Source organism: Hordeum vulgare, chromosome 7H (assembly GCF_904849725.1).
Source record: "Hordeum vulgare subsp. vulgare chromosome 7H, MorexV3_pseudomolecules_assembly, whole genome shotgun sequence".
NCBI lineage: Eukaryota > Viridiplantae > Streptophyta > Magnoliopsida > Poales > Poaceae > Hordeum > Hordeum vulgare.
This window is the reverse complement of record NC_058524.1, coordinates 64,976,470-64,986,742: the sequence shown is the minus strand read 5'-3', so window position 1 is coordinate 64,986,742 and position 10,273 is coordinate 64,976,470. Positions and strand designations below refer to the sequence as shown.

General features: G+C 41.3%; 1 long non-coding RNA gene and 1 pseudogene across 1 annotated transcript; one reads left to right on the top strand and one right to left on the bottom strand.

Moving 5' to 3' along the window:
- Nucleotides 1-360: 360 nt before the first annotated feature.
- On the top strand, nt 361-4,839 carry LOC123408298 (annotated as a pseudogene).
- A 5,027-nt stretch (nt 4,840-9,866) lies between these two features.
- LOC123412729 lies at nt 9,867-10,273 on the bottom strand. The gene is made up of 3 exons (XR_006613587.1): nt 10,179-10,273; nt 10,027-10,095; nt 9,867-9,950 (listed from the first exon to the last, which is right to left on the bottom strand). It is a non-coding gene; the product is annotated as an uncharacterized LOC123412729 (long non-coding RNA).

Genomic DNA, 10,273 nt, shown 5'->3' with positions numbered 1-10,273 from the left:
TTTAGTTGACTTTTTAATGGCAAGCTATTCAAAACAAGTCTAATATGAATATATTTTGAAGCTATTATATTAAGTCATAGTTTTCGCATTATACTGAAACAATTAAAAGCTTCACTATAAACATATATTGTAATGAAAACTATTAGGGTGACTCTCTCTTTCCCCTCTCACAAGGCAACTAGGGCAAAACCACCGTCGGCCGATACATCATTAAAGACCTTACCCAAAGCTTTCGATGCTCGTCACAACAAACTCTATCCAGCAGTGAACGAAGGGGGAAAAGGACTCTTAACAAGGAATTTCAGCGAGAAGCACAAGTGAACACGCGCTCATGATGATGGTGGTAGGCGATATGGCGACATGACGAGCAACTTGGTTGAATGTTTCAATAACGTGCTCAAGGGTGCCCGTTCATTACCGGTGACTGCTATCTCTAAAGTTCTTCGCGGTCGACCATAAAAAGATCGGAACCGAGGAAATTCATAAAAAAAGCACGGATTGTCAGAAAATTCTAAAATTTGACGTGTCGTCTTGTGAAGTTCATCATGAAGCGTGGAAAAAAATGAAAAATGTTCATGAAGGGTAGTTGCAAGATGGCGTTGTAGCACCCCTTCCGTCCATACCGACACCCATGGGTTGCACATGAAGTACATGCATGCATTTATGAAATTCACCCAACGTTTGCCAGCACCTGAGAATGCACATGCAATGATGCCACGCAAAATTTCGACGAAATCGGTGACCAAACGCACGTTGCGTCACGTCCGACATCTGTTTGTGCAGGTTTTTGAATGGAAATTCATAAAAAAAGCACGGATTGTCAGAAAATTCTAAAATTTGATGTGCCGCCTTGTGAAGTTCATCGTGAAGCGTGGAAAAAAATGAAAAAAATTCATGAAGGGTAGTTGTAAGATGGCGTTGTAGCACCCCTTCCGTCCATACCGACACCCATGGGTTGCACATGAAGTACATGCATGCATTCATGAAATTCACCCAACTTTTGTCGGCACCTGAGAATGCACATGCAATGATGCCACGCAAAATTTCGACGAAATCGGAGACCAAACGCGTGTTACGTTACGTCCGACATCTGTTTGTGCCGGTTTTTAAATGAAAATTCATAAAAAAAGCACGGATTGTCAGAAAAATTTAAAATTTGGCGTGCCGTCTTGTGAAGTTCATCGTGAAGCGTAGAAAAAAAATGAAAAAATTTCATGAAAGGGACTTGCAAATTCATATGGAAAGATTTCATGTAGGAGACTTGCAAATATTCATATGGAAAAAATAAAAAAATACACCCGACGTCGTGATATTGTTTTCCCACGACGGCGGGGATTAGCGACGTTGCATACCCTAGCCACAGCGACGTGATCTCGCCGCCGCCGCGCCCCCGACGCCTCGCTCTGCACCCGACGTGGTCTCGCCACCCCCCCCCCCCCCCCCCGACGCATAGCCGTACGCCGACGTTATCTCGCCGCCCTCCATCCCTCCCAACGCCGCGCCATCACAACTCCATCACCGTGGTCGTCGCCGTCCGTTCGCGTGTCGCCGTCCATCACCGTCACGCCGTCGTCCTTCATCGTCCGTCACCCTCGGCATTGACCGTACGTCAGTGCGTCGCCGCGGCCTTCACCGTTCGTCCGTCCGTTCTTCCTTCATCGGCATTATAATTGGGTAAGTATGTTTATAATGTTCATGTTATTATTGAAATATCAAATAAATTGCATCGTACGTGACAAATTGTTTAAATTATGAAGGATGGAAATCGACGATGTGATTCCATGTTCTGTTGAGAAGTGGGTTAGTCTTGTTGATAAACTTTAAGCAAGTCAAAAATTTACGTTTTATGAAACGGATTTGCAAGGCATGTTACAAATGCCGTCCGTTAAGATGCGTGAATTTTTACTTCACTTTTTGATCCAAGGCTACAATCGCCATAACAAAAAATTCATGGTTCAAGAGTCAGCTGGTAGTAAAGGCCTTATTTCAATAGGGCATGATGATGTGTTATCTATTTTTGGATTGAAAAAACAAGGAGTTGATGTAGTTGGTTTTATTAGAATAGAAGGACAAAAAGGTATGAAAAGAATACCAACTAATTTTGTGGACACAAAAAAGGGTAAGATCATGATTGATGATCTTATCAATAAAATTGTGAAGAATGATAACACGGATGATGACTTTGTCCGGATGACGTTTCTAGTTTTGTTGGGAACAGTAATCGCACGAGTCTCCCATGAATATATTTCGAAGGAATATTATGCCTTAGTTAAGGACAAAAGGATGATAAGTAAGTTCAACTGGAACGATTTTACTTTGAAATTCTTTCTTTTGGAGATTGGAAAGGTTCTAGAGGATGGCCGTGTGAGGGAATGGCCACATGGAAATCTTGCCCTTTTGCAGGTATGTATTATTCGATTTATTACTCACGTATAGTACAACCGCAGTATGATATATATTATTTAAATTATTTGGTGTATTGCAGTATGCCTATTGGGAGAAAGTACAACCAATTATAGGTCCAAAATATGATCCGTTGTCACTTATGAGCTCCTTGATGAGGAACTGGACGGAACCTGTCGCGGAGAAAAGAGACAAATACAACTATGATTATGGTCGTGGTGTTGGAATGGTAATCCATATTCTCTAAATTTATTTTTTAATGTTACATTTCCATGGTTTGACTTATTGTCTAAATTAGATGTATAATTATCGATCTCTAATTATTGTTTTTGTAGATTGATGACAATATTACATATGAGTATAGGGTGAAAAAAATTGCTCAAGAACAACCTGAAAAAAATAAAAAATCAAGTACTAAAAAATCTACTGTTAGTGGAAAGAAGAAAGAGAGCAACACATGAGAGGCTTCCGCGAGTAATGTTATGGACCGCATTTGGCATGAGCTGAAGGAAATACGTAAGGAAATGCGTCGCTTGCCAAAGTTATGCGCACGGGTAACGACGCAACACTATTTTACTATCGTGCATAATGTATTTCATTGACTTAAATAACTCTTGTTAATAAATATATTTTTTAGAGGATGATTGAGAAAATGAACAAAACCGGTGTGTTCTATAGAACCGGTAACATGGAGGAAGAAGAAGAGAATCTATATGATGACATTAATGAATCTACAAATGATGGTGCATTTGGTCATAAGGAGTTTGTTTATCAGTCTGATAAGGACAACTATCGCACACCTTCTCAAGATAAAATTAATAAGCAAAAGGACGATGACGAAGGTAATGTACCTTATTATTGCACTCCAGAATATCTGAATAGTTTCAAGGGTGATTGGAGTGATCCTATCGAAGTACCTGAGGTATCACATGAGATGGCGGTCACGTCTTTAGATACAAATGAAATTTCATCACATGAATCGGGTCATTACAATGGAGTAGATGAGCAAGTGGAAAAGGGGATTGGCAAACGTAAACGCACTGCATCAAGAGCCATAAAGTCTCCTTTTCTTGTTGTTAAACCCAAGCGTGCAAAACTTTCTGCCAAAGCGAGTAAGATTGTTATGAATCAATATTATTTTCGTAGAACAAAGTTTATTGTAGAGTTACGCTTACTAATTTTAATTTGTGATTTGCAGAATTGTTTAATAAAGTAGATGGTAAGAAAAGTAGTGTTGACGTCGATGTAATAAAATCGAGTGTTATGTTTGTACGCGCATGTGAGCGCTCAAAGAAACATAAAGCTACACAAATTTTCAATGATGGTGTGACTGACGCTTTGACTACAGAGAGAGCTTGTCAGATTCTGAACCGCCAATGGATAAGCGGCGATGTAAGTTATTTATATTTTTAACATTATATTTGACAACAAAGTATAATTATTACATTTGTTATATTATTTTCAGGTTATGAATGCATACTCATCTTTTTTGTTGGAGGAAGCTAAAGACGAACGTTACATAATACCTACTTGGAGGGTGACGTGGCTGCTTGAATATAGAAAGGATAAGAATGTAAACGGCAATGAGTATCAAAAAGTGTCTAATTCTAATGAACCCGTAAATAGGTGTATGAACGAGTATTTCAAAGCACCTAAGGTATGTTCTTGTGGTTGTAATGTATACAAATAATGCACTACTATTAAAAATGTTGCATTGATCTAGTTAATATTTTCTTTTTTTTCTTTATGCAGACTTATATGGCTCTCAACAAGGATAACACCCATTGGGTTACGGTCGTCATGCATAAGGAAAAGGAAGAGTTCCAGGTTCTAGACTCGTTGATGGGAAAAGAACTTGACAGTACAACTAGAAAACTCGTTGAGGACTTGGTAGGTTTTAATACATATTTGCATTGCAGAACCATCGTGTGTTTACATTATTTATTGAAAGTTTCTTGTGTTTTATTTCTATTTTTAGAGAAGAGAAATTGGAGCAGATATTGCAGAAGCAAATGCAACCGGATCTGTGCAGTATCCGGATGTATCCACATGGCCTATTAAAACCTATGACATGCCTCAACAAGAAGATGGGTGAGTATGTAGTTGAATATAACGTTGATGTATTATATGTGTGTGATGCATAATTATTTATTGTTAATTACATGTATCAGGAACTCATGTGGATTATTTGTTCTTCATTGCTTTCAAAATTGGAATGGCGATACATGGGATCGATCTTTTTCACATGTACAAAACTAATATTAATACTCTTTACTATAAACATTTATAGTGGACTAAAATAATTTGTGTGTTGCTTTACAGAGATCAATTGATGGTTCGAGGGAGCTAATGATAGGGCAATTGATTTTTTCTTTGAAGAACACACTTGGGGAAATTAAAGACAAAGTTATTAGGATTGTAAGGAGAAAGAAATAGATGACATCAGAGGAGATTCATGCGTGTTTGAGTTTACTACGGGAGTAGATGATTTTATCATATTTTGTCTTTAAACATTTTATACGTAATACTAATTATATAGTTTTAGTAATATATAAATATTACGCATTGTTGTTGAAAATGCTATCAATTGTGCTATGTTCTGGTGCATACAGTCGGCGCGACGTTTTCTGCGTTTGCGTGGCGTCGGGACATGCAGTTGGCGCGACGGGTTTAGTCCGGAAAACGACGGGGTCAACGGCCCCGCGTGACGTCGGCGCATGCAGTCCTAGCGATGTCTTTTTTTGCACGAAAAAACCAACGGCATTCTGCGTTCTCGTGGCGTCAGGGGATGCAGTCGGCGCGACGTTTTTTGCCCAGAAACGACGGGGTCGGCGCATGCAGTCGGCACAACGGGGTTAACTGCTCCCGCGTGACGTTGGCGCATGCGGTCGACGCGACGGGTTTTTACCGAGAACACACAGCGTCGTCATGGCGTCGGTACATGCATTTTGCATTTTAAAAATAGCACAATCGACGTCGGCTGAAGTGCTCGTAGTATTGTCTTATATAAAATGAACAACATATAACATGAAAAACATATACATATTGTTTTATGTAACACAATATTATTACAAATATAAAAATCTAAAGATTACAATAACACTGCTTCTGTCTTCAACCCCAATTACTGCATGAAATAAATTATAGGTTATAAGAAAATAATTACCGAAACGAAACAACATAAGTAAAATAACAAACATATACGTACTCTGGATTTTGGTTGCAAGTGGTCTTGTTATGACCTGGAAGTGTGCATAGTCTACATAGACGTCCGCTTTTCTCATTAAATTCTTTTGGTCTTCCATTTTTGGTCACCTCAGGAGCATTCTTACCCTGACCTTTAATATTCTGTTTAGGTGCCCCTTTGGTGGACACCTTCACTGGATCACGAATAAGAATATGATTCTGCTTAGGCTGAAATTCATCATTACTCACAAAGCTTTGCTGACTGGGTTCTTCATTATTCAAGATGTCCTTATTCGCTATAACTTCTTTCATTGATGTCAGCATATTATCGAATAAGAATGGGTTATGACATGCGATATGAGCAGCTTTTGCAGATACACTGCTCAACGTGTTGGGGAACGTCGCAAGGGAAACAAAAATTTTCCTACGCGCACGAAGACCTATCATGGTGATGTCCATCTACGAGAGGGGATGAGTGATCTACGTACCCTTGTAGATCGTACAGCAGAAGCGTTAGAGAACGCGGTTGATGTAGTGGAACGTCCTCACGTCCCTCGATCCGCCCCGCGAACAATCCCGCGATCAGTCCCACGATCTAGTACCGAACGGACGGCACCTCCGCGTTCAGCACACGTACAGCTCGACGATGATCTCGGCCTTCTTGATCCAGCAAGAGAGACGGAGAGGTAGAAGAGTTCTCCGGCAGCGTGACGGCGCTCCGGAGGTTGGTGATGATCTTGTTTCAGCAGGGCTCCGCCCGAGCTCCGTAAAAACACGATCTAGAGGAAAAACTATGGAGGTATGTGGTCGGGCAGCCGTGAGAAAGTCGTCTCAAATCTGCCCTAAAAGCCCCATATATATAGGAGGAGGGAGGGGGACCTTGCCTTGGGGTCCAAGGGAACCCCAAGGGGTCGGCCGAGCCAGGGGGGAGGACTCTCCCCCCCCCCCAAACCGAGTCCTACTTGGTTTGGTGGGAGGGAGTCCTTCCCCCTTCCCACTTCTTCCTCTTTTTTTTTCTTCCTTTGATTTTTCTTTCTTGGCGCATAGGATTTGGTGGGCTGTCCCACCAGCCCACTAAGGGCTGGTGTGACCCCCACAAATACCTATGGGCTTCTCCGGAGTGGGTTGCCCCCCTCCGGTGAACTCCCGGAACCCATTCGTCATTCCCGGCACATTCCCGGTAACTCCGAAAACCTTCCGGTAATCAAATGAGGTCATCCTATATATCAATCTTCGTTTCCGGACTATTCCGGAAACCCTCGTGACGTCCGTGATCTCATCCGGGACTCCGAACAACATTCGGTAACCAACCATATAACTCAAATACGCATAAAACAACGTCGAACCTTAAGTGTGCAGACCCTGCGGGTTCGAGAACTATGTAGACATGACCCGAGAGACTCCTCGGTCAATATCCAATAGCGGGACCTGGATGCCCATATTGGATCCTACATATTCTACGAAGATCTTATCGTTTGAACCTCAGTGCCAAGGATTCGTATAATCCCGTATGTCATTCCCTTTGTCCTTCGGTATGTTACTTGCCCGAGATTCGATCGTCGGTATCCGCATACCTATTTCAATCTCGTTTACCGGCAAGTCTCTTTACTCGTTCCGTAATACAAGATCCCGCAACTTACACTAAGTTACATTGCTTGCAAGGCTTGTATGTGATGTTGTATTACCGAGTGGGCCCCGAGATACCTCTCCGTCACACGGAGTGACAAATCCCAGTCTTGATCCATACTAACTCAACTAACACCTTTGGAGATACCTGTAGAGCATCTTTATAGTCACCCAGTTACGTTGCGACGTTTGATACACACAAAGCATTCCTCCGGTGTCAGTGAGTTATATGATCTCATGGTCATAGGAACAAATACTTGACATGCAGAAAACAGTAGCAACAAAATGACACGATCAACATGCTACGTCTTATCAGTTTGGGTCTAGTCCATCACGTGATTCTCCCAATGACGTGATCCAGTCATCAAGCAACAACACCTTGTTCATAATCAGAAGACACTGACTATCATCGATCAACTGGCTAGCCAACTAGAGGCATGCTAGGGACGGTGTTTTGTCTATGTATCCACACATGTAAATGAGTCTTCATTCAATACAATTATAGCATGGATAATAAACTATTATCTTGATACAGGAATTATAATAATAACTATACATTTATTATTGCCTCTAGGGCATAATTCCAACACAACGTACTATATCTAGCTCTCGCCTCCTTACCCGTCCAACCCCATGAAAACAGGTCGCTGGTGCGCTTCACGGTCAATCCAGATCTTGCTTTCTTCGTGAACCGTCGCAGGATACAACACTTAGGTATTGCAGGTAAGTTGAGTGCATTCAAAACATGAAGAATATGCTTGCAAGGAAGGCCTTTGCGAGTCATACTTCGACAACTGCACTTTATAGTTTCTGCAGAGTTACCTGGTGCATAGTCCATATTAAACCTATGATCCCTGTTATTTTTTCAAGCAACCACGAATTTGTGACTGTCTGCTCCTCTTAATCTATCAATTACCTCAAGCTGATGTACCTTTTTTAAATCTTCCTGCAAGATGTAAAAGTTTTCCTTCGTGAATGCTTTGGCAGCAAACACCTCAATGGTCTCACACTGAGTCACTGCTACTGGTAGAGTCTGTGAGGCCACGCAATCGTCATGCGATTCATTCTCGCGCAGGCGCATGATGCAATTCTCATAGTGTACAATCATATCAACAATTGTCATACCGTAGTCCAGATGTAGGTGCAGGCATGAGTTCAGGCTCTCGCTCCTCTGATTACTACGCATACCAAGAAATAACCCATCAGACAAATATGATGCAGCCCAAAGCTTCTTCTTCCTGTACATCCTATGGAGCCATGTTTTCGTTTTCTCCGTCTGCCATTTCTGAACAAACGTGGCCCATCTCTCCTCGAAAACTGCATGTGTGGTGGCGTAGTACAAGAGTGACCTGAAGTCCTTCAATGACTTGTGATGGAGGTGTTTCTGCATGTTTTTTTCAATACGCCATGAACATAGACGATGCCACACGTCACGAAGCACCTTCCTGATAGCCCTTATCATCACTGCATCTCCATCAGTAATTACAGACTGGGGCTTCTTCTGACAGTTAGCTTTCAAAAACGTCTCTACCAGCCAAACATATATACCTTCAGTCTCATCTGAAACAATGGCGCATGCAAAAACCGTAGTGCAACGGTGATTGTTGAGACCAACAAAAGGGATAAATGGCATTCCATACCTATTCATCTTGTACGTACTGTCGAACACAGTGACATCACCATAGTCAAGATCATCCCGACGTGATTGCGAATCACACCAGAACAGGTTGTTCAGCCTACCTTCAGCGTCAACGGTATGCTCAAAGGAGAAATCTGGATCCCTGTCCTTTCTAGCCAACATGATTCCTATAGCAGTGTCAGCATCACCTTGGACAAGCAGTTTCATCTTCTCCGTGTAGCACATATTATACAATTTCGTCCTTCCAAACCCTGTCTTAGCGTACGAACCGTACCTGCTGACAAAGTTATCAAAAATGATATGCTTTCTTATCCCAGCTCCTGCCATAGCTAAAATATCTGCTTTCTGGAAATCTTTGATTACATTGTGAGACCGTAGGAAAGGGACTTCGTTCGGTTTTGCAAGAACATGGCTGTGATCATCGAATAAACTACTGACATACCAAAGTCCGCTCTTTCTATCAAGCTTCACTTTTAAATAGGCTTCACAGAAACATCGACTCTCCGGTCTCAGTCTGCGGGTCCGGCCTTCCATGGTTAAAAATTTTGCCTGTCGTTTTCCTGCCCTGGAACAGAGATACCTCCTCATGCGTAAAACTTTTTGGGAACCTTTTCCAAATCTTTTCAAGTCCCTCCTGATACTGAATCGACGATCTTTGGCGTACTGGTCATAGAACATGTACGCCTCTCCTTCTGACCTGAATGTCTTGGCCATGACTTCCCAATGCCTATCCAATGTCTCTTGCTGATATTCATCATAGCTGATGTCAAGGTCAAAATCAAGATCGCCAACATGTTCATCGTTCCCATTAGAACCATCAACACCCTCCTGCAAAATAAGACATATCACCATGTTCGTCAGTCTTTTGATATGTTAGTTTTCATGAGTAATTTGAACATGTAATATAACTTACTTCGCTCATATTTCCTTCATTAGATGCATTGTCATCATCCTCATCATTATCATCATCCTCATCATTATCACCATCCTCATCATTGTTATCATCCTCATTATTGTCATCATCCTCATTATTGTCATCATTCTCATCATTGTCATCATGTAAGGTTCTCGTCTCAGCGTCACCATCGGTATTTCTCTGTACAGATTCAAAAGTGTAAGTGGTAATACAATTTGTATGTTAGTAATAATACAACAACATATTTAAAACATACCTGGGTTCCACTTTCAGCATAAGATTGATCATCGCTGTCATAATCGTCATTGTCATCATTAGCATGCACCTATTTAAATTCAATAGCAATTGTAAGTGTTAATGTAATAACTTATATTTTCATTATTTATAGTCAACGTACACAACACTTACATTACCACTATATGATTCATCCTGACTCATATAGTTGTGTCCGAGTGATTTATTTGCATTCAATGACGAAGATTCATCATCACTACTAGAGTCAT